The sequence below is a fragment of the Eschrichtius robustus genome, chromosome 13, assembly GCF_028021215.1.
Source record: "Eschrichtius robustus isolate mEscRob2 chromosome 13, mEscRob2.pri, whole genome shotgun sequence".
In the NCBI taxonomy this organism is placed as follows: Eukaryota; Metazoa; Chordata; class Mammalia; order Artiodactyla; family Eschrichtiidae; genus Eschrichtius; species Eschrichtius robustus.
In genome coordinates this window covers 15,739,639-15,765,699 of record NC_090836.1, presented here as the reverse complement: position 1 = coordinate 15,765,699, position 26,061 = coordinate 15,739,639, and the positions used below count along the sequence as shown (strand labels likewise).

At 38.3% G+C, this 26,061-nt stretch overlaps 1 long non-coding RNA gene across 1 annotated transcript in view; it reads left to right on the top strand.

The window, feature by feature from the left end:
* LOC137775619 (uncharacterized) overlaps positions 1 to 26,061 on the top strand; it is a 260,849-nt gene that overhangs the window by 183,227 nt on the left and 51,561 nt on the right. The window contains exon 3 of the long non-coding RNA XR_011076049.1: positions 18,268 to 18,360. This is a non-coding gene — a long non-coding RNA (uncharacterized lncRNA). The remainder of the gene's footprint in view (positions 1 to 18,267; positions 18,361 to 26,061) is intronic.

The window sequence follows — 26,061 nt, the reverse complement described above, 5'->3', positions numbered from 1 at the left end:
CTTTTGATCAGATTTCTTGTCTTAATTTTAAAGGGTAATAATTTTATTTCATAAAAATTTTAACACCAAACCCCATAAATATAGTTATACACTTAAAAGTGGTATAAAAACCAACTGGACAATAATAGTGTTTATTTTTATTTATTTATTTTTTTACTCTTTCCCCAAATATTTCTGCTTGTTTGTAGGGAGAGGTTAAGTAGGAATGAGATGGGAGGAGAGTATGTGCTTAACCTTGTTTGGTGTCTTGTTTTATTCTTTGCTTTTCTGCAACTTATGATCTACAGGCTGGAATTTTTATCCTCTGTAAAAGAAATGGTAGGCTTGGTAGTAATACTACTGGAATACGAAATAGGTAAATGTGCTGGAATCCACTTTAATTTGGTTTATGACAACAGGGCATTTGCTGGCAAGACAGTTGGTTTTATTTGCAAGCCTTTAAAAATGAATGAACTTACAAGAGGAGCAAAGAGAGATGCTTTTCCCTGAGTCTTATTTTTAGTCTGTGTCTTCATGACAGTCAACGTCTAATTATTTCAGCTTATCTGAGTACAGTGCTTATCAGTTCCAGATCATTAATTCAATTCCCATGTGGGCCAGTTGGCTTTATTCAGTTCCATGGCCACAGGTTAGCTCTGAACTGTCATCTCATAAATGGGTGCTGTTGATCACTGAAGACAGACCCAGAGATTGTGAATGAACAAGCTCAAATCCATCACCCCGACAGAAAGGAACTCAAAACACAGGCCCACCATGGCAAATTAGTTTCATCTTCTGTGTATACAAAGTTAAATAATGACTTTTATTTATGTTTGTATTTAAGGTCTATACAGCACCCTAAAATTAGCTTATTTAACCCTCACAGCAACTCATTGAGGTAAATTTTTTATCTCACTTATACTTATGAAAAAATGAGACTCAGTAAAGTTAAATATGGCAGAAGGGAAAGATGATGTGCTTTGGATGCAGATAAAGTTGAGTCTGAAGTCCAGCTTTGATAATATATCACAGTGTGCAGTGGGAAAGCTTACCTATTTTCTTAGTAAAATAGAATTAAAAATGTGTGCCTTACATTGTAAAGGTCAAAAGAAATGATGCAGATAAATCACTTAGCATTAAGCCTGGCATATAATATTTTTATGAAAGGATCTGCTTGAAGTCACACAATTCATGGCAGAACTAGGGCTTGCACATGGATCCTCTGACTGTAAGTTGAGTGCCCTCACTTCTATATGACAGCTGAGATTATATGAAATGAAGGATAGAGGTGGAAAGTCACCATCACTTTCCTCTGTATAGTTGTTCCCAAACCTGCCCGCCTGTGCATTAGGAGCACTTGAGGAGTATGGTAGGTGCTTGGGTTTTCCCCAGATGTTCTCTACATCACCCTGCACATCTCTGTCCAGCTACAGACTATGCTTCCCAGTCAAATGACCAAATTCTCAGCAAGAGGTTGAGGCAGTTAGTGATATGGGCAACATTTACCCCATTGCTGATAAAGAAATTGTTTGGCTTGAACGTCTACTCTTTACCTTCCCAAGAGCTGAAAAGTGAATATGAAAGTGACCTCACTTTGACCCAAGAGTCAAGGCAACACCCTAGCCACTACGTTTGTAAAAAGCTTCTTGTTTAAAATAGCCAATATTTTTATAATAACTATAAATGGAATATAACCTTTAAAAATTGGGAATAAAGACACAGACCTACTAGAGAATGGACTTGAGGATATGGGGAGGGGGAGGGGTGAGATGTGACAGGGTGAGAGAGTGTCATGGACATATATACACTACCAAATGTAAAATAGATAGCTAGTGGGAAGCAGCCGCATAGCACAGGGAGATCAGCTCGGTGATTTGTGACCACCTAGAGGGGTGGGATAGGGAGGGTGGGAGGGAGGGAGATGCAAAAGGGAAGAGATATGGGAACATATGTATATGTATATCTGATTCACTTTGTTGTAGGGCAGAAACTAACACACCATTGTGAAGCAATTATACTTCAATAAAGATGTTTAAAAAAAAATTGTGAATCAGTATGTTGTACACCTGTAACTTATGTAATATTGTACATCAACTATATTTTGATAAAAAAATTACTTCTTGTTTGTAAGTTGGTTGTGTGGATGAATAAGAAGGAAGAAAACTGGGATCTTTAAGGATTAGATGGAACCCAGCTACTCTGCCTATCTGGGCTACTCACGTCAGGACTGTTAAGTAAGAAAGAAATACATGTCTATCTTATTTATGTTGCCGTATTTTGGGGGGAGGTGCTCTTTGCTTCAGAAGCTTAATCTTTAAGCCACTTAGGGAGCTTTAAGAACTATAAATAGTAAAACTCTACCAGACTTTAAAACCATAATCTTTGTGAGTGAGGCTCAGTAATCTATGTTAGTAAACTGTACTGATGTATAGCTAGACTTGCAAACCACTTATCTGCATAACAAAGATCCCTTTCTCTGGAAGCCTTCACTTTTTGTAGAACAAGAAAGATTAGGAGAGGGAGGGAAAACTTGAGAGAAGAGTAAAGCAAATGAACAGAGAGAAGCTGAGACAAGACTGAAGTTTCCTAATGTTTCTGGTGGTTTCCCTATTTTTGGATCCAATCCCTTTTTAAGGTTAACTTAGCATTCCTGCTCTTGAGACAGTTGCAAATCCCTAAAACTGTGAAAAGATAAAATTATTATTTACAATTTTCCCTGCCTTCCAAGGAGGTGGGTACCTTGCTGCATTGGTGAAACACAACAGGCTGGGGAGTTAGAGACCTCAACTGTTCTGCATGAGAAAAGGGACTCAAGTCTCAGTCCTAGAGATTTGTTGGAAATGCTAGAAGAGCAGGATTTGTAGAGAAGAGAGAGACTGATGCACTGAGAGAGAACATTTGGGGAAATGCTGGAAGTTTGGCCATGCTGTATGGAATATAAGCTCTCTTTGCCATCTCCCCACAGAATTTGAAATAACATATCTTTTTATGTGTGTAGCTAGTATGTTGAAGAGCTGGATGTATCTGGATGCCCAGGGTGTTTCCAGGTACTAAATTCAGCATCCAGGTTGGTATGAAGTGAGATGAGCAGTTTTCCATGGGATCTAACCAACATTGCTTACAATAGCTGTTTTTTGCAATTAGCAACAATAACAACAAAACACCAGTTAGGACTGTTTGTTCTATATAGATACAAACTTAGCCCTTCTGTATAATCCTCATGTAAACTTCTGTATGCCTATTCAATTTTTGACACCTATCTCTGTGTTTTTCAATAATGGCCCTTGAATGTTTATTCCCTCTGCATCTGATACTTATACGTGAGATATCAAATTGAGTTTAGGAAGAGGAAAATGATGCCAGCATTTTCAAATGGGTATAGTTGTCATCTTTATCTTCCTGTTTTAGACTGCTACTCATACGATGATGAACAGCCTCATTTCACTTTGTAACAGCTGCATTTTATTGATGTAGCTTGTTAATGTTTGTAAAAAGCTGATAGGTTACAAGTCAGCTCAAGTGCAAATTGTTCTGATTAATGACCATATTCAAAATGACAAGTGATAAAGCACTTGAGGATTCAATGGATGAAGAGACAACCTTGTAGCATTATTGGAGGCTCCTGAATTTCTAGTTATTGTAAAAATATCTCTTTAAAGATGGGCTAACACCCATATCCTCTGAGATTAGAATTTTGGATACACACCTCCGTCTTTTGTCAAAGAGCTGTTGCCAAGTACTACTGCAATTTAGTCAGATAAAGGGCAGAGTGTGTGCATGGTATTTGAGAACCTTAGAAGACTTCAGAGTGTAACACATTACTGTTTTTATCCTTTGCATTTAGGTTTTAGACTAATAAAATCCAGGATTTCCTTTTATAATCAAAAGACAGGATATTCAGAATTTCAGGACTATCCCAGAAACATCAATAGAGAGGCTATGCTGGGAGAGTTGATTTGTTTGTGACCTGTTTTGCTGTTCTTATTCTGTTCAGCTTTGTTTTTATAACTTTTCAGAATAGGAGAGTAATTGCTTCTACTGCTATAACATTTCCTCAGGACACCCATATGGGGGCATATTTTAGATGAAGTAGAGTCTCTGGTTGGCAGTAGCTCCCTTTCATTTCACTCTATTATTAAGAATCATTTTTCAAACCATTTTTAAAAATTTACATCTGGAATAGAAAAATAGAGGATTCTAAGTATGTCTTTGAACATTAGTATTGTAGTAAGTCTTGTTGCTGTCTAGGGAATTGAAACTTAGCTGCAGATTTTCTTTAAGTGGGCTCTCTGGATACAGAGCAGAATTCAGTTAGTGAATAAGAGGAAGAGTGTTTTGAAAACAAGGGAATGTTAGTGATGGCAATCAGCAAGCATTAAATAGTGGATGTTTTAGAAAATGAGCTCTGAAACAGAAGTCATAATCACTCAGTCACCTGCTGTGTTCATTTGCCTTTCAGAAATGAGGACATCTCAAAGTGTAGAACATTTTAATAGAATAGCACCAGACAAGCCAGTTACACAGAATTTTACTTGACAGGCTGGAAACTGTTTCCAATATTCTTTTTCTGAATTACATGAAAAACTGTATTCTGCGGTACATTGTGAAAGGATAAATTGTAAATGATATAAAAATAAAACAAAATGATTTTTTCTCCATTTCATTACCCAGATTATCTTCCTGTGGCTATGACTACCAGATCCCATGATAAGGCAGTTAAATAGTCAGTTCATTTAATAGGCTTACTCCTATAACAGGCTGGAATAATAAAGTAACACAAATAGATGTACTGTTTAAGCATGCAGTTCGGTAAAATAAACTTGACAGAGGCATTGTAGTGAAAATAGTAAGGCACTGCAACCAATTTTTTTTCTTTGTAAAGTCTTTGTAAAGACCTTCATACAAATTGACTTTACAATCTTGTCTTCTAACAGCATTAACTTGATTATTAATAATTTTTATCTTTGCTGAAAATTTTGGACACATTTACTATTTCTGATAAAAGGGAAAGAGTTCGTGATCTGGCTGACTTTCAATCCATGTTCATGAATATATAAACCTCTGCAAATTCATACAGACACAATTTGACCTACAGTTCACAAAAGCAAAGCAGACTGAATTGGAAGGGAAATGATGAGGACCACTGTTTCATAATCTATTCTTTGTCTGGTTGGGAACAGTATGTATCAGAATGGCATCCAAGCAGTCTATTTTAGGGGACCCTGGGACCTTAAAACATCATCCAGCCTTATTTCTTATCTATGCATTCTCAACAGTATTTCCTCCATTCCTTTGAAGAACATCATAAATCAAATCTTTCACTTTATTTCGTAACTCTTACTGTATCACTGCGTTAATTATAGAGAATTTAGAAAAGATAAATAAGAATCCCATAACTCTATCATCTCCGGACATAACTGATATTAACATTTCAGTTTCTTTTCTTTCTTTCTACCCTCCACTCTCCTTCCTATTGTTTTTCCCTCCTTCTTACCTTTCCTGTCAGATTAAATCAAATTACAAATAAAGAGGACTGTCCTCCACATAATGCTTTAGAGAATTCATCATTTGGAAGCAGAATCTCTACCAGGCCATTTTGGTCCATCATTTCCAAACGTATGTGATGGATGTACACATACAAAAACATTTTCCCAGTGTTTAGGATTCTGCATATGAGCTCCTTAGCTACTTCTCATATAGAGCCTTTTCATAGAGTCTTACCTATAACGTGTAACATAAGTATTACAGGCTATATTGTAGTGGCTGCTGTTATGAAAGAGCACCTTACCCAGGCTTAAGCGAAGGCTCAGCGTATGGAGAGCATCTGGGAGAGGATAGTGGGACTGTTTATTTTATTTTTTCATTTCCAGCGTTGTTAAGAGCCACACAAAGGGAACGGGCTATTTATGAATAATGCAGTAATAAAATACAGGTTCTTGAGTCAGGCTGACTTAGCCACGATGAGTGACCTTAGAGAAATCTTTCATATTATCTAAGCTTCCATGTCCTCATCTATAAATTACAGATAGTAATAGTGTCTAGGGCCTTCCCTGGTGGTGCAGTGGTTAAGAATCTGCCTGCCAATGCAAGGGACAAGGGTTCGAGCCCTGGTCCGGGAAGATCCCACATGCCGCGGAGCAACTAAGCCAGTGAGCCACAACTACTGAGCCCGCGTGCCACAACTACTGAAGCCGGCACGCCAGAGCCCGTGCTCCACAACAAAAGAAGCCACCGCAATGAGAAGCCCGCACACCGCAAAGGAGAGTAGCCCCCGCTCGCCGCAACTAGAGAAAGCCTGCACGCAGCAATGAAGACCCAATGCAGCCAAAAATAAATAAATAAATAAAAATTAAAAAAATAGTAATACTGTCTAGCTTATAGGGTTTTTGTGAGCGTCTTTCTCTCTCTCTCTCATCTGCTCCCTTGTTATAATACCTTTCTCCAAAATAAGCTGCTATATTAATTTTGATGGAACTTAGAGTTTCTTAGGTCCAGTTCCTGGCAAAAGACTCTGAGACATATTTCCGAGCAGGGTGTTTACCAAGGTGTGTTTTCTCCTCAGGACAATACCTGAAAGGAAGCAGGGGAGGCAGGAATAGGCAAAGAGAAAAGCTGACCTGTGATGCAGCTGTAATAAAAGCCTCAGGTGATCCCACAGGGCGCTCTGGAGCTGGGATGGCCGTTCCGAGTTGCTCCAGATTGAAGCAGGGGCTGGGATTTTGTACCCCTGCATTGAGCAGGCATTGGATGCGAGCTGCCCCAGGGGAGGGAGCATGACCTTGGATTAAGCGGCTCCGCTTGACTGAGGGTAATTCCCAGAGAGGGACAGAGCTTTGAGATGTCAGCAGCCAACACTCTTGGCAGCTAGGGGAAAAATGGTACCTCTGTCACAAAGGGGCTATCTGAGCAGGGCATCACCTCATCTTCTTTTTACCCACATAACACTTGCAATCTCTTGCTTCTTATAGTAAGTTCACCCCATTTAGGAACAGATTCTCCAGGATTCTGGTTTTTTTTATCATTCCCTGGGAAATTTACAAGACAAGGGTTAGTGACAAGAGACTGCAATCCCCACCACTGTTGCTGGTCCCAGGGCCACAAATGATGGTCACCATCTTCTTCCTCCACTACCCATTCTAGATTTTTTAACCCTGGCTAGCACTTCTGCTGGTCTGTTGACTTACTTAGAAGCAGCCTAGACACTTATCCTGAGAAGTCTGAGTCCTTGGTCATCATGCTTTTCTGGGGATGTAGCTGCTGCTTTTGTTCATTTATCATCAAAATTTGCCAGGGGAGTACCCTGAGACAGTCAAGTGCCAAGTGTATTTTTCCTGCCTACATGTGTAAGAGCAGCTACTTCCTACTGATGCTCAAGGTCATTTACCCCTGCCAGTGTGGTGAGCCCTTTTCTTGGTTCTGGTTGTGTGGCACAGGAATCCTAAAGTGATGGAGTAATGGCCACAGCTGGGTTCCCTGTTGGAAGCATTCATCCTCTTGGAATCAGAACCTCGACAATGGCAGAGTCCAGATGAGTAGGGATGAGGAACACAGATTCTTCAGCTGGGTCACTGAGAGTGTGGTAAGCAGAGCTACTCCTACTGCTGCTCTTTGATACTTGGGTTCATGTATTTTATTCAGTAGGAGCCCAGCAACATGCAATAGTCGTTGCTCTAGGATATATGTTGTGTTCTCAGCGGTGGTGCCCCATCCTTACAGGTATCTTCAAACTGATGCCTCAGCTGTGCTTTCTAAAGGCATTTCCATTGCTCTTTCAATCTGGTAGGTTCTGGTGGTGTGGTTTGTAATGGGACCAATGGATCCCACGGTCATATACCCACAACTACCCCTGCTTTGCTATAAAATGTGTCCCTTAGTCCAATACAGTGTTAAGAGGAATCCCCATGTCAGTAGATCAGATACTCTAAACCCTTGTAGAGTGGTACTGGCTGAGGCCTGGAGAGCAAGAAAGACAGCTCGTATTTGGGATATGTATTGATCTTAGTCAAGAAGGGCGTCTTTGAGAACTGAAGGGGTCCAATGAAATCAAACCGCTACCAAGTAGTTGGTTGGGTCTTCTCTAGAAATGGTGACATATCAGGGGCTGGCTGCAGGGAAGGAAGAGAGCAGCTTCCTTCATCCAAGGGTAATTTTTGGATGACATACTGCTTTGCTCCTGCCAAGATATGAATGAGTATCTCAGTCCTGAAGGGTATTATGGAGTGGCACACCACTGCATTCACTACATGTAGAAGATAAATCTAGTTGGCTTAAGTAAAAACAAAAGAAGGGAAAGGGAAATTTTTTGGAAGAATTTTAGATTTGGGAGTAACTCATGGAATCCAAACTTGTGTTGAACATCTAAAGAAGGGCAGAAAGTAGACTGGCTCAGGGACTTCAGATGAAAGAGTACCACTGTCAATCTGATTTAGCTTCAATAACTTCTATCTTGATTTGAATTTCTCATTCTCAAATTTCAAATTCCTAGAATAGAAAAGGTGATTGGCCCAGCTTAGGCTAGGTGTCCTTCCTCAGTCAATCAATATGAACAGTGAGGTAGAATCATGTTTCAGAGATATGGCTTCCAAGAACCCATCCTATAGAGGGAGGCTATATCCAGATGAGGGGAGTCACTGTGAATCTAGCAGCCAACCTAGCAAGTATTTAGTCACTTTCCCCCTCTTTTTTCATAAAGATACTAATTTTTCAAGTTTTTGCAACTGTACTTTTTCAGAACTAAATTTAGTTTACACTCTAATCATATATATATATAAACATTATGTAACCTATATAAGACCAAGTTGTACATGAATTGATCCATTCCTACATGACTTGCAATTAAGGAAATATTTCTTGTACTCAAGGATTTTTTTTTTTTTCTAAATTTTATTCATCCATTTATTTATGGCTGTGTTGGGTCTTCGTTTCTGTGCGAGGGCTTCCTCCAAATGCGGCAAGCGGGAGCCACTCTTCATCGCGGTGCGCGGGCCTCTCACTATCGCGGCCTCTCTTGTTGCGGAACACAGGCTATAGACGCGCAGGCTCAGTAGTTGTGGCTCACGGGCTTAGTCGCTCCGCGGCATGTGGGATCCTCCCAGACCAGGGCTCGAACCCGTGTCCCCTGCACTGGCAGGCAGACTCCCAACCACTGCGCCACCACGGAAGCCCCTCAAGGATTTATTTTTAATTGGATAATTAGAAGTATCTCTATCTTTACTATTGGTAATGTTGAAAAATATATACACTGAGGAGAAAGTAAAGTACATTATATAACAAAAGTCACCAAAACTCCTTTAAGAAAGCTCTTTTAATTGTTATTTCTGAAAATGCCAAGAGAAATGTAGTCATGATGCTACAAAAGTTTCTTTAAACTTTTTTTCAACATCTCTTCTATGGTTGATTGATTACGTGGATGGCACCATTATTTTGATTCCCTCTCTGTATCCACACCTGTGGTAGTTTGTTACATTAATAGTCCTCAATAATCACAGGTCCTGGTATCCGTGTCCTTGTGTAATCTCCTCTTGCACTGATCCTGGACTTGACTCTGTGATTTTCTTTGACTATGGAACTTGATTTTGTTAATGGGACATTAGCAATCATGACACAAAGCACTTGTCCACTGGGGCTTGGTTTCTCTAGCTTTTGCAAACTAATCACCATGAAGAATCCTGGGTTACCCTATTGATGACATAGGGTCCAATTGACAGCCAACACCAACTGTCAGACACATGTGTAAAGACATCTTAGATTATCTAGTCTCAGCTAAATTGTTAATTAAGCCCAGGAAAGATCTGCAGAAGAATCACACCAAATAGTGAGTAAATTAAATGGTAATTATTTTATGTTACTGAGTTTTGGGGTCGTTTTTAATGGAGTAATAGACAACTGACACAACACCTTTTGCCTTATGACTTTGCATTTTCTCTTACTAAGAGGCAGAGTCCATTTTACCATCTCTTGATTCTACGTTTGTTCACAGGACTTGCCTTGGACAATGGGATATTAGCGATATGATGCAAGTAGAAGCTTGAAAAAACACTTTCCTTTTTTGCTTTCTCTTTTGCTCCTCTGCCTTTGCCAAGAGAAAGCCTGGCTTGCTTGAGAAGAGACCCAGTTCGGAATTGCTCAGTTTTAACTGAGGCTATTCAAGATCAGGTGACTTGGTGCTGATTGCCAGACATGTGAGTGGGCCCAGCTAAGACCAGAATTGCCAAGCCAAAGTTGCCATTTATTTATTGTTTATCAAAATAAACAAATATCTATTGTTTTAAGCTATGAGTTTTAGGGTAATTTGTTATACAGCATTATTGTGAATAGATAACTGATGCATCTCCTTTGCCTAAATGTTATGCATTCACAGCAACTGCTAAAACATTGTCTCATCTATCCAAAGCTTTCCATGCATTTCTCTCAGTGCCCTAATTTTCTCAGTGTACATTTCATCCTCTTTCCTCAAGCCCGTCTTGTTGACTTAAGTCTGAACTCTATTTTTTGGTCCTGCTTCCCGAGGGCCTCTGGTATCACCTCAGACCTGATGAGCCTTATAACTCTGAGAATTATGCAGCCCTCACTTTTATGATAAAACTCGGGATTTTTGAACAACTGATGGATAAAAATCACATTTGTTGAGACTGACCCAATCAACTCTGATGCTAAAGTCTTAGCTTTAGTATTCCTGGATAGCTGGCTCAGTGCAGCAGTCCCTCTAATAGAAACATAAAAATGCAACATTTCTCCCCATTTTGATGTTTGGTTATGAATTCCATGTGCAAATCCTCACTGCTTTTCAGTCTGCTATACAAGCTTTCTAGGGCAGGGAAACAATCTACCAGGGACATGGAAATTCTGGTGTTTAGGATTCCTGGAATACACTCAAATGCTGGGTCCTCTACACTCTCACTTAATCCTCTAGCCATATCAATCCCACAGCATTTTCAGTGCTGTGTGTTAGTTATGACTCAAAGGAGTCCCGTTGAGATGGTGCTGTCTGGAAATTTCTCTATTCATGGTATTGGTGTAGACAGTATAGAGGCTGCTTACACCAGTTGGAAGACCCACAGCTGCCAAAAAGTCTCCAAGTGATCTAGTTATTAAAACAGAAACACAAATTTGAACTAGTCCAAGGATGTCTGATCAATCTTTCTCTTGCAAAAAATAATTCTAATTTCTAAAATATAATGGGTATGCATTGAAACAGGATTAAAAACTAATATCCAGTGTTTAATTATGTTAGTAAACTTCCTATGCATTCTCATTTTACTAAATTCATATAATGCTATATGACTCTGGTTTCCACCCAGAACATTCATTCTTTTTTCTTTTTTTTAACATATTTATTGGAGTATAATTGCTTTACATTGGTGTGTTAGTTTCTGCTTTATAACAAAGTGAATCAGTTATACATATACATATATCCCCACATCTCCTCCCTCTTACGTCTCCTTCCCACGTTCCCTATCCTACCCCTCTAGGTGGTCACAAAGTACCCAGCTGATCTCCCTGTGCTATGTGGCTGCCTCCACTAGCTATCTATTTTATATTTGGTAGTGTATATATGTCCATGCCACTCTCTCACTTCGTCCCAGCTTACCCTTCCCCCTCCCCGTGTCCTCAAATCCATTCTCTACATCTGCGTCTTTAGTCCTGTCCTGCCCATAGGTACTTCAGAACCATTTTTTTTTTTTTTTTAGATTCCATATATATGTGTTAACATACAGTATTTGTTTTTCTCTTTCTGACTTACTTCACTCTGTATGACAGACTCTAGGTCCATCCACCTCACTACAAATAACTCAATTTCCTTTCGTTTTATGGCTGAGTAATATTCCATTGTATATATGTGCCACATCTTCTTTATCCATTCATCTGTCGATGGACACTTAGGTTGCTTCCATGTCCTGGCTACTGTAAATACAGCTGCAATGAACATTGTGGTACATGTCTCTTTTTGAATTATGGTTTTCTCAGGGTATATGCCCAGTAGTGGGATTGCTGGGTCGTATGGTAGTTCTAATTTTAGTTTTTTGAGGAACCTCCATACTGTTCTCCATAGTGGCTGTATCAATTTACGTTCCTACCAACAGTGCAAGAGGGTTTCCTTTTCTCCACACCCTCTCCAGCATTTATTTTTTGTAGATTTTTTGATGATGCCATTCTGACTTGTGTGAGGTGATACCTCATTGTAGTTTTCATTTGCATTTCTCTAATGATTAGTGATGTTGCGCATCCTTTCATGTGTTTGTTGGCAATCTGTATATCTTCTTTGGAGAAATGTCTGTGTAGGTCTTCTGCCCATTTTTGGATTGGGTTGTTTGTTTTTTTGATATTGAGCTGCATGAGCTGCTTGTATATTTTGGGGCTTAATCCTTTGTCAGTTGCTTCATTTGCAAATATTTTCTCCCATTCTGAGGGTTGTCTTCTCATCTTGTTCATGGTTTCCTTTGCTGTGCAAAAACTTAAGTTTCATTAGGTCCCATCTGTTTATTTTTGTTTTTATTTCCATTTCTCTAGGAGGTAGGTCAAAAAAGATCTTGCTGTGATTTATGTCATAGAGTGTTCTGCCTATGTTTTCCTCTAAGGGTTTGATAGTGTCTGGCTTTACACTTAGGTCTTTAATCCATTTTGAGTTCATTTTTGTGTATGGTGTTAGGGAGTGTTTTAATTTCATTCTTTTACATGTAGCTGTCCAGTTTTCCCAGCACCACTTATTGAAGAGGCTGTCTTTTCTCCATTGTATATTCTTGCCTCCTTTATAAAAGATAAGGTGACCATATGAGCATGTGTTTATCTCTGGGCTTTCTATCCTGTTCCATTGATCTATATTTTTGTTTTTGTGCCAGTACCATACTGTCTTGATAACTGTAGCTTTCTGTATAGTCTGAAGTCTGGGAGCCTGATTCCTCTAGCTCCGTTTCTCTTTCTCAAGATTGCTTTGGCTATTTGGGGTTTTTGGTGTTTCCACACAAATTGTGAAATTTTTTGTTCTAGTTCTGTGAAAAATGCCAGTGGTGGTTTGATAGGGATTGCATTGAATCTGTAGATTACTTTGCGTAGTATAGTCATTTTCACGATGTTGATTCTTCCAATCCAAGAACATGGTATATCTGTCCATCTCTTTGTAAAATCTGTAATTTCTTTCATCAGTGTCTTATAGTTTTCTGCACACAAGTCTTTTGTCTCCTTAGGTAGGTTTAGTCCTAGGTATTATATTCTTTTTGTTGCAATGGTAAATGGGAGTGTTTCCTTAATTTCTCTTTCAGATTTTTCATCGTTAGTGTATAGGAATGCAAGATATTTCTGTGCATTAATTGTGTATCCTGCTACTTTACCAAATTCATTGATTAGCTCTAGTAGTTTTCTGGTAGCATCTTTAGGAGTCTCTATGTATAGTATCATGTCATCTGCAAACAGTGACAGCTTTACTTCTTCTTTTCTGATTTGGATTCCTTTTATTTCTTTTTCCTTTCTGATTTCTGTGGCTAAAACTTCCAAAACTATGTTGAATAAGAGTGGTGAGACTGCGCAACCTTCTCTTGCTCCTGATCTTACTGGAAATGGTTTCAGTTTCTCACCATTGAGAACGATGTTGGCTGTGTGTTTGTCATAAATGACCTTTATTATGTTGAGGTAGGTTCCCTCTTTGCCAACACCCTATATGGGTGTTGAATTTTGTCAAAAGCTTTTTCTGCATCTATTGATATGATCATATGGTTTTTATCCTTCAGTTTGTTAATATGGTTTATCACATTGATTGATTTGTGTATATTGAAGAATACTTCCATTCCTGGGATATACCCCACTTGACCATGGTATAATCCTTTTAATGTGCTGTTGGATTCTGTTTGCTAGTATTTTGCTGAGTATTTTTGCATCTATGTTCATCAGTGAAATTGGCCCATAGTTTTCTTTTTTTGTGGCATCTTTGTCTAGTTTTTCGTATCAAGGTGACGGTGGTCTCATAGAATGAGTTTCAGAGTGTTCCTCCCTCTGCTGTATTTGGAAGAGTTTGAAAGGATAGGTGTTAGCTCTTCTCTAAATGTTTGATAGAATTCGCCTGTGAAGCCCTCTGGTCCTGGACTTTTGTTTGTTGGAAGATTTTTAATCACAATTTCAATTTCAGTGCTTGTGATTGGTCTGTTTATATTTTCTATTTCTTCCTAGTTCAGTCTCGGAAGGTTGTGCTTTTCTAAGAATTTGTCCATTTCTTCTAGGTTGTCCATTTTATTGACATAGAGTTACCTGTAGTAATCTCTCATGATCCTTTGTATTTCTGAAGTGTCAGTTGTTACTTCTCCTTTTTCATTTCTAATTCTATTGATTTGAGTCTTCTTCCTTTTTTTCTTGATGAGTCTGGCTAATGGTTTATCAATTTTGTTTATCTTCTCAAAGAACCAGCTTTTAGTTTTATTGATCTTTGCTATTGTTCCCTTCATTTCTTTTTCATTTCTTTCTGATCTGATCTTCATGATTTCTTTCCTTCTGCTAACTTTGTGGTTTTTTGTTCTTCTTTCTCTAATTGCTTTAGGTGTAAGGTTAGGTTGTTTACTTGAGATGTTTCTTGTTTCTTGAGGTAGGATTGTATTGCTATAAACTTCCCTCTTAGAACTGCATTTGCTGCATCCCATAGGTTTTGGTTTGTTGTGTTTACATCGTTATTTGTTTCTAGGTGTTTTCTGATTTCCTCTTTGATTTTTTCAGTGATCTCTTGGTTATTTAGTAGTGTATTGTTTAGCCTCCATGTGTTTGTATTTTTTACAGTTTTTTCCCTGTAATTGATATCTAGTCTCATAGCGTTGTGGTTGGAAAAGATACCTGATACGATTTCAATTTTCTTAAATTTACCAAGGCTTGATTTGTGACACAAGATATGATCTATCCTGGAGAATGTTTCATGAGCACTTGAGAAGAAAGTGTAATCTGCTGTCTTTGGATGGAATGTCCTATAAATATCAATTAAGTCCATCTTGTTTAATGTATCATTTAAAGCTTGTGTTTACTTATTAATTTTCTGTCTGGATGATCTGTCCATTGGTGAAAGTGGGGTGTTAAAGTCCCCTACTCGTATTCTGTTACTGTTGATTTCCCTTTTTATGGCTCTTAGCATTTGCCTTATGTGTTGAAGTGATCCTATGTTGTTTGCATAAATATTTACAATTGTTATTTCTTCTTCTTGGATTGATCCCTTGATCATTATGTAGTGTCCTCCTTTGTCTCTTGTAATAGTCTTTATTTTAAAGTCTATTTTTTCTAATAGGAGAATTGCTACTCCATCTTTCCTTAGATTTCCATTTGCATAGAATATCTTTTTCCATCCCCTCACTTTCAGTCTGTATGTGTCCCTAGGTCTGAAGTGTGTCTCTTGTAGACAGCATATATATGGGTCTTTTTTTTGTATCCATTCAGCCAGTCTATGTCTTTTGGTTGGAGCATTTAATCCCTTTACATTTAAGGTAGTTATCGATATGTATGTTCCTATTGTCATTTTCTCAATTGTTTTGGGTTTGTTATTGTAAGTCTTTTCCTTCTCTTGTGTTTCCTGCCTAGAGAAGTTCCTTTAGCATTTGTTGTAAAATGGTTTGGTGGTGCTGAATTCTATTAGCTTTTACTTGTCTGTAAAGGTTTTGATTTCTCCGTAGAATCTGAAAGAGATCCTTGCTGGGTAGAGTAATCCTGGTTTTAGGTTTTCCCTTTCATCACTTTAAATAGGTCTTGCCACTCCCTTCTGACTTGCAGAATTTCTGCTGAAAGATCAGCTGTTAACCTTATGGGGATTCCCTTGTACATTATTTGTTGTTTGTCCTTGCTGCTTTTAATATTTTTTCTTTGTATTTAATTTTTGGAAGTTTGATTAATATGTGTCTTGGTTTGTTTCTCCGTGGATATATCCTGTATGGGCCTTTCTGCACTTCCTGGACTTGTTGACTATTTCCTTTCCCATATTAGGGAAGTTTTCAACTGTAATCTCTTCAGATATTTTCTCAGTCCCCCCCCTTTTTTTGTCTTCTTCTTCTGGGACCCCTATAATTCGAATATTGGTGCGTTTAACATTGTCCCAGAGATCTCTGAGTTTGTCCTCAATTCTTGTCATTCTTTTTTCTTCATTCTGCTCTGTGGTAGTTATTTCCACTATTTTATCTTCCAGGTCACTTAACTGTTCTTCTGCCTCACTTATTCTGCTGTTGATTCCTTCTAGAGAATTTTTAATTTCATTTATTGTATTTTTCATCATTGTTTGCTCTTTAGTTCTTCTAGGTCCTTGTTAAACGTTTCTTGTATTTTCTCCATTCAATTTCAAGGTTTTGGATCATCTTTATTATCATTACCCTGAGTCCTTTATCTGGTAGACTGCCTATTTCCTCTTCATTTGTTTCATCTGGTGGGTTTTTACCTTGCTCTTTCATCTGCTGTGTATTTCTCTGTCTTCTCATTTTGCTTAACTTACTGTGTTTGGGGTCTCCTTCTTGCAGGGTGCAGGTTCGTAGTTCCCATTGATTTTGGTGTCTGCCAGTGGGTAAGTTTGGTTCAGTGGGTTGTGTAGGCTTCCTGGTGGAGGGGACTGGTGCCTGTGTTCTGGTGGATGAGGCTGGATCTTTTCTTTCTAGTGGGCAGGACCACGTCTGGTGGTGTGTTTTGGGGTGTCTGTGAACTTATTATGATTTTAGGCAGCCTCTCTGCTAATGGGTGGGTTTGTGTTCCTCTCTTGCTTGTAGTTTGGCATAGGGTGTCCAGCACTGTAGTTTGCTGGTTGTTGAGTGGAGCTGAGTCTTAGCATTGAGATGGAGATCTCTGGGAGAGCCGTTTGATATTACGTGGGGTAGGGAGGTCTCTGGTGGACCAATGCCCTGAACTCGGCTCTCCCACCTCAGAGGCTCTGGCCTGACACCTGGCCAGAGCACCAGGACCCTGTCAGCCACACAGCCTCGAAGAAGAGGGAGAAAAAAAGAAAGAAAGAAAGAAAGAAAAATAAATAAATAAAGTAAAATAAGGTTATTAAAATAGAAAGAAATTATTAAAAATAAAAAAACAAAAAATAATAAAAAAAAAAGAAAGAGAGAAGGAAAGAAGAGAACAACCAAACCAAAAAACAAATCCACCAATGATAACAAGTGCTAAAGACTATACAAAAGCAAAAACAAAAAAAGGACAGTCAGGACCCTAGGACAAATGGCAAAAGCAAAGCTATACAGACAAAATCACACAAAGAAGCATACACATACACACAAAAAGCAAAAAAGGAAAAAAAATATATATATAAAAAAAAAAATAGGAAGAAGGCAGCCAAATCAATAAACAAATCTACCAATGATAATAAGCTCTAAATACTAAACTAAGATAAATATAAAATGAGAAACAAATTAGATGCAGAAAGCAAACCCCAAGTCTATAGTTGCTCCCAAAGTCCACTGCCTCAGTTTTGGGATGATTCATTGTCTATTCGGGTATTCTGCAGATGCAGCATACATCAAATTGATTGTGGAGATTTAATCCGTTGCTCCTGAGGCTGCTGGGAGAGATTTCCCTTTCTCTTCTTTGTTTGCACATCTCCTGGGGTTCAGCTTTGGATTTGGCCCCGCCTCTGCGTGTAGGTCACCTGAGGGTGTCTGCTCTCTGCCTTTTGGGAAGTCTGAGGTCTTCTGCCAGCATTCAATAGGTGTTCTGTAGGAGCTATTCCACATGTAGATGTAGTTTTGATGTATTTGTGGGGAGGAAGGTGATCTCCATGTCTTACTCTTCTGCCATCTTCCAGAACATTCATTTTTTAACCACATTTTCTACTCAGACTGTAATTCCAAACTCAGTAAGATCTTTTCAGAGCCCCTTTGGTTTACTAGTGTTATTCCAAGAATCACAATGACTGAGGTCTGGTTAAATGCCAGACTTTTATGTACATTTTCAGCAGACTGTTAACATGTGTGAATATGAGCTCAGAAAAATAAGATTCTGAATTAATACTATCTCTGTGATCTTCAGTAACCTAGGGAACTTCCCTAAGTCTCAATTTCTTCATCTCTAAAATGGGATTAATAATAAATTAGGAATACTATTATAATAATAGCATACAATCGTGATGTTGTTATGAGAATTAAATCAGATCATCTCTGTAAAGCACTTAGCACCATGACTAGCGTATGATACTCTATACATGTTCATTATAATTATTAAAAGGAGCTGTGAAAAAATGTCTATTGTTTTAGCCATAGTTTGTAGTTTAGTAGAGGATGAACATGACCAAAAGACATATTTAACCCAATTGACATGACATTCTCACTTAATTCATTTCTTTAATAGGTATTTATTGTGTACATGCTGTATACCAGGAACACTACATGGATCCTGCCCTCATCGAGCATATATTTAAAAGGATGGATAGATAATAAACAGGTAACTATCAAGCTAATTAACTAAGTACTACAAGATGTTCATTTGACCACACAGATGTTTAGCAAGGGTCCTTACTTGGGGGATGTGAGTGCAGGAATGATATCAAGGAAGTGACATTTTGCCTAAGACTTGAAGACTGAACAAGAGTTAGCTTGGGAAAGGGAGTAGAGTATAGGAGAAGGTACCCTGTGTTGAGAAAAGAGTTTCTAGTGTTTTAGAGTCTAACAACAGATAAGTCTGGCTTGAATCTGGAGAATGAGGTTGTGAATGGCCCTAATGATGTCACTGGGGTAAACAGGGGTGAAATCATGCAGGGCCTTTTGGGCCACATTTAAGATTTTGAACCTTATTCTAAGAGCAATGAGAAATCATTGAAGGTTTTTTGTTTTGTTTTTGAGTTGAAATTTGTATCACATAAAACGAACAATTTTAACAAGTACGATTCAGTGACATTTAGTACATTCACAAGATTGTGCAACTATCACCTTTATCTAGCTCCAAAACATCTCATTGCTCCCAAAGGAGACCCCATGACCATTCAGCACATATTTTTCATTCTCCCCTCACCTCAGCCCTTGGCAACCACTAATCTGTTTCCAGTCTCTATGGATTTGTCTATTCCGGAAATTTCATACAACTGGAATCATGCAATATGCAACCTTTTGTGTCTGGCTTTTTCACCTAGCATAATCTTTCAAGGTTCATCCATGTTGTAGCATATATAAGTACTTCATTTCTTGCTATAGCTGATTATACTCCATTGTATGGATATATGACATTTGTTTATACATTCATCTGTTGATAGAGTTGACGGGGATGCCATGGTTATATTCAAAATCTCTTTGTTCCAAGGACACATAGACTACCTACCCATCCCTGTGAGAAAGGGAACTGAGGAGCTCCCTGTCTGTGCTGGTGAGCTGTCAGAACTATAGTATTCAGGGAAATGAAATAACAATTGCAATAGAAAATGTAATAGGATCCTGCCAAGCATTTGAAAGTATTTTTACATATTGAATAATCTCTTATTTGCAATGGACTCAATTATTTCTTATCTACTGAAATTATTTAGCTTATGTCTTGCTCATTTAGATATAATTTAGATATTGAAAGTATAGTAGTCAGACATTTTACTTGTAATGTAATAGTATGTTTTCATGTTGTTTTGAAGAATTCTCTCAAAAATTTATATAAATGCTTTGCTGTTTGGAGAAAGTTGGCTGTTATTAGTAATATTTTTAACAACCTAGATGAAGATGGTCACACTATCCTAAAATCGATAGGCAGAAGGCAGAAACTTAGCCAGAGATGTCTATGTGAAATTATCAAAGAATTATTACAAAGCCACTCACCCAGCAAAAATGATTATTAACATGAACGGGCAAATCACTTATTGCAGGGATACCTCTTTTTCCCAAACTCAGAATATAATATATTTATATGCTATATATATTATTTAATGTAACTTTTTCTGATATGTACTGTTACCCTGGGATACAATATATTCATGATTTATAAGAAGTCATTAATTCTTTAAGATACAAGTAACACATTACTAAAAATAAGCATTATTATTCACTTTACAAAGAAATATTCTATTACAATTGTCTCAACAAAATATAAGATTGGTTCCATCATAAAGAGTATTGTAAGGAACTGTAAGTTTAATGTGTAAAGTATACTGCAATTTCCTACAGATATTTTAAAGAATCTTTTTCTGATTCTTACCAACAAAGTATACTTTATGGATGATGTTTAATGACCCAGAAATAGCAGGATTTAAAAAATATATATCTATATATAGCTAGTATACCTTTCATTATTTAAGGTGAACTGGACGATGATATCTTAGAAAAGGATATTTTGTTTTGCCTAAATGGTGAGGTGAGTACTAAGTGCAATGTAACTGCAATTTTCCACTGATTACCCTGTATTGTCCTAGCTTCCTTGTCTCATATGATTGACCTTCATTTGGCAGTGGCTGCTTAAGCCACTTCCCTTACAAAAAGTCTGAGGGATCAGTAAATAAACACTTAAATGCGCCAAGGAAGTAGTTTTTAAAGAAGTCCTTTTGAAATTCAAATAGTCACCCCGTAATGTTTTGTAAGGTTTTTCCCCAGGGAAGCTTGCTGTTGCACTTTACACTGTCCCACGTGGTAAAAAGACTTCCTTCAAAAGATAATGTGAACACATGTTTGAAGTATATTACATGGTTTGAAGTAAATAGTATGTAGAGGGAAAAATAATAAAATCTGAAGAAGCGAACCCAGGGACTTTCATAATATTGATAGTAATTTATAGCGTGTCAATTTAACAAGAGGAAGAACAAGTCTGCGGGGGGGAAAAGAAAGAATCAAATTGACATAAACAAGAACAAAGAGCAGGGGGTTCCCCAAACAGCGTGAGTTGAATGTTTTTAAAAAATAAAGTAAAAGCAAGAAGGTAGGATTTCACAAGGTATTTTTGAGTCTATTTTCTTAATAACTTTGCCTCTCCCCTCGCAAGGGGGCTGCATCTTACACACTCATATTAAATGTCAAGTGTTGCAACAAACGGTGACGCCATTTCATTGCTCTCTTTACCGATTTATGCTGAGAATATCGAAGGCTCCTCTGATTAGAAATCATTGACCAAGAAGCTCAGCGGGGTTTCTTTTGAACAGACATAAGTAGTTGAGACTTGTTGTACGCATCAAATGATAACTCCTAATAGTTTCCAAACAAAGAAAATATCACCTTCTGTAACTTAAAAATATATTTGGTCGTGTGTTCAAATTTAGATTCTGATTAATCAGACCAAAATTTCTTTTAATTAATATTGAATTTAATATTTAAACCCATTGGGTTTAAACCCATTGAAGGATCAAATGTCCTTTCTGGTTCTTATCTTTGGAAGTTACATTTCTTTCATGTTACTTGGGAAAAACCAAGTAACTGATTCTGTTTTGCTTTGCCTAAGTTAGTGGCAGAGCTCCTTCTAAGTCTACAGCATCTATCTCCCATGATCTTTCTTCTACAGCAATACTACTGCATGTCCAAGGATTAATTTTAATACAAATATCTTCCAGTGGAGATATAGACTGTCATTTATTTATCATTTTCTTAACGGATGCAAGGATTTGAGTTTTTCTGGCTCTGCCTTTTACCAGCTGTGAAATTTAATCAAGTTACTAAGTTTCTCTGGGCTTCAGTTTTTTCATCTGTAAAATGATCCGGAAATTAGATTAATCTGTAAGACCTCTTCAAATACCCAGATTCTGATTTTATGCTGTGCTTTTCACTTCCGAACATTTCACGTTTAACATCTGAGAAGGGTTTATCAGACATCTTATTAGTGTGTGATGGAGAAGTCAATCTTCATAACTCACAGGGTTGGTTAAAAATCTCATAAGCCCAAAAGACCCATAATGTGTGATTCCTCTGGACAAAAACTCTGGACTTTTAGAGATGTTCAGTATCTTCGTGGACAATTACGGAAACCTCTTCTTGATATTTGCCAACCTGTGACTAGTCTTTTTCTCTCCTGTTCAATAGCATGAGGATTTCTCCCTGTCCCTGAGTGTCACACAGCCCCTGTTCCCCGGTTGACATCAAGACAACCGGAGGGGGAAAGGTTGTAATTCGAATGCATTAAAGAATTGGGTTGAGTTGGTCCTGAGCCTCTAGTGTGTACACACCTGCCTCCTCATTCTCTGACATCTATTTTTAATACGTGAGTCTTGATTGAAGTCTGAATCTATGGTCTTCCTTTACTACCTCCCCTCCCTGGCCACCATGTGCAGGTGCTTCCAGCAAAGGAAAGGCATGATTCTTGTCTTTGAGAACCCAGAACCCAGATTATTATAGTTGATAGAAAAGTATGATGTTGCAGTTTAGCTCCTTTAGACAAAAGGATTAGGACACGAGCAACATTGAACCCCGTAAAGCAGGGAAAGCCACCAAGTTCTGCCATTTGGTGAGGGCAGGAGCAGACAGAGAGGAGTGAATTTTTAGGGAAAAATAAAGGTTTTTTCACATTTAAAAAAATTTGTTTTATTGAAGTATAGTTGATTTAGGGAAAAATAATGTTGAAAAAGTGATTCCCTAGGTAGGCAAGTGCCATCAAAGCTTCTGTAGCACAGTTGATTTCTCCATTCTTATAAATGAAGAACCAGGTTCAAGGAAGTTAAGTAATTTATCCCAAGTCACATAATTAGTGATTAGCAGCAGATCCAAGTTTTAAATTCATGCCCATGTAATTTCACAAGATGTTATTTTCTGATCCCTTATCCAAATCCCTTGGTGCCACATGTGTTTTGAATATCAGTATTTAGAAGGCAATACAGTGCAAATATCATGTGTTATATAAACAGTCACAGTAAGGTCTAGGGCTCCCTGTTATCAAACAGATTCATATTCTGGCAGAGAAACATGAATATTCACCTACGGTGGAATAAATGAAGTCTATAAATAGCCTCATACAATTCAGGTCAGGTTTTGCAGCCAAATGATTCAGGTCAGTTCAGTTTTGCTGCCAAAAAAGCTTCTGGGCTTTTGAACTTTCTGGATTTCACAGTTTGGGATTTAACGGTTGTGTATTTGATTACCAGCCTGCCTGAGTCTATTGAGGGAGATTTGAGTGGGCTCTGGGTTTTCTGACTGAGGAAATGGCCTCTATCTCAGGCTTCTGAGCAGTCCCCTCAGAACTGCTGCTGAGTGGTCAGGGTCAGGGGCTGTGGCTCTCACTGTGAGGGGTGCAAGGCCCAGGGGCTCTGACCTGCGTAGCCAAAGCTAAGGGTAGTCAGTGCTCCATGCCAGCCATGCTGGTGGCCGTGATTTTACCGTCCCCTTGAACCTCCTTCAGGCCAAAAGTTCATACAGTGAAGTTTTTCAGTGATATCAAGTATTCAATTATATTTGGGAAGTCATTGAAAAATATAGGACTTATTCTGTATAAATTCACATTGCAATCAAATGCAATGAAGTGTAGATAATTTTAAAAGTGATGGATATCTATCATTAATGAGCTAAAGCTGTGTTATGGTAAGGTTATTTGAAAATAGAGGAAGATGAGAAGTGGAAGTGACAGTGTTTGGTTCCCACCCCCCCCACCCTCCCACAGGCCAGGCTACTGAGACAGGAAAAAGCTAATATGTACCAGGAAATCTTTCAACTAATGTATAATCATTTTTTTCACATAGTATTTGAGATATAACTGGGCTTTTTGTTGTCGTTGTTGTTCTATAGCCCCTCTTGGTTCTATATCTTAACATGGGATAGGCATTAATAATTTCAAAATTGTGATTGAATATAAAGTTAATGTTATGAGGACATTAAGAATTCATGCCATGGAAGTAGACGGAAATACGGAGGTACATTGTGTTGTATCCAACATAAATTTGACTTTGGTGCTCCACGTGCATTAATCACTTTCCTCTGGGCACAACAGCAGAACACTAACTGGATATGAATAATGGATACAAAAATTTGTGGTTAATTTTTAGCATTTTAGTCTTTGTATGAACACAAAATGAGGTTAAATTAGGATTCTGGTTCTCTCTCGAGTGTTCAAATTGCCAGATATTTTAAATTTATTAGGCTTGGAGGTTTTTCCACTACCATTAACTAAATAACTGCTACAGTAAAGACAGACAGTGTCCTGTAGGTGTATTGTCTTTCTCTCATCTCTATAATCAAATTCACATTGGTAAGCTTAGATGATAAAAACTCTGCTAGATTCTGACGAAGCACCAAGTATAACACAGTACATCTATACAATGATAGGTGAGAGTAATTTATACAATAAGAATCAACAAAGACATATCTAAACATCCACAGACAACTTCCCCGGGAGAATACATGGCGCACCTCAGGCTGTGGCTTCTGCCGCCGCAGGCTCGCCCCGCAGTCCGTACCCCTCCCTCCCCCAAGCCTGAGTGAGCCAGAGCCCCCGAATCAGCTGCTCCTTTAACCCCCTCCTGTCTGGGCGAAGAACAGACACCAGAGAGTGACCTATATGCAGAGGCGGGGCCAAATCCAAAGCTGAACCCCAGGAGATGTGCAAACAAAGAAGGGAAAGGGAAATTTTTCTGTGCAGCCTCAGAAGCAGCTGATTAAAACTTTACAATCAACTTGATGTATGCTGCATCTGTGGAATACCTGAATAGACAACGAATCATCCCAAAACCGAGGCGGTGGACTTTGGGAGCAACTGTAGACTTGGAGTTTGCTTTCTGCACCTAATTTGTTTCTAGTTTTATGTTTATCTTAGTTTAGTATTTGGAGCTTATTATAATTGGTAGATTTGTTTATTCATTTGGTTGCTCTCTTCCTTTTTAAAAAAAAAATATGTATTTTTCCTTTTTCTCTTTTTGTGAGTGTGGATGTGTATGCGACTTTGGGTGATTTGTCTGTATAGGTTTGCTTTTACCATTTGTCCTACGGTTCTGTGGGTCCATTATTTTTAGTACAGTTTTCAGCACTTGTTATAATTGGTGGATTTGTTTATTGGTTTGGTTGCTCTTTTCTTCTTTTTTAAATTACCTTTATATTTTTAATTTTAATATTATTTTTTATTTTAATAACATTATTTATTTTATTTTACTTTTTTCTTTCTTTCTTTTTTTTTTCTTTTCTCCCTCGTCTTCTGAGCCGTGTGGCTGAGAGGGTCTTGGTGTCCTGGCTGGGTGTCAGGCCTGAGCCACTGTGGCGGGAGAGCTGAGTTCAGGACATTGGTCCACCAGAGACCTCCCGGCCCCACGTAATATCAAATGGTTCTCCCAGAGATCTTCATCTCAATGCTAAGACCCAGCTCCACTCAACAACCAGCAAGCTACAGTGCTGGACACCCTATGTCAAACTACTAGCAAGACAGGAACACAACCACACCCATTAGCAGAGAGGCTGCCTAAAATCATAATAAGTTCACAGACACCCCAAAACACACCACCAGACGTGGTCCTGCCCACCAGAAAGAAAAGATCCAGCCTCATCCACCAGAACACAGGCACCAGTCCCCTCCACCAGGAAGCCTACACAACCCACTGAACCAACCTTACCCACTGGCAGACACCAAAAACAACAGGAACTACGAACCTGCAGCCTGCAAAAAGGAGACCCCCAAACACAGTAAGTTAAGCAAAATGAGAAGACAGAGAAATACACAACAGATGAAGGAGCAAGGTAAAAACCCACCAGATGAAACAAATGAAGAGGAAATAGGCAGTCTACCAGAAAAAGGACTCAGAGTAATGATAGTAAATATTAAAGGCAACAAGGGACAAACAACAGATAACATACAAGGGAATCCCCATAAGGTTAACAGCTGATCTTTCAGCAGAAATTCTGTAAGCCAGAAGGGAGTGGCAGGACCTATTTAAGCTGATGAAAGGGAAAAATCTGAAACCAGGATTACTCTACCCAGCAAGGATCTCATTCAGATTCTACGGAGAAATCAAAACCTTTACAGACAAGCAAAAGCTAACAGAATTCAGCACCACCAAACCAGCTTTACAACAAATGCTAAAGGAACTTCTCTAGGCAGGAAACACAAGAGAAGGAAAAGACCTACAGTAACAAAGCCAAAACACTTAAGAAAATGATAATAGGAACATACATATCGATAACTACCTTAAAAGTAAATGGATTAAATGCTCCAACCAAAAGACCTAGACTGGCTGAATGGATACAAAAACAAGACCGGTATATATGCTATGTACAACAA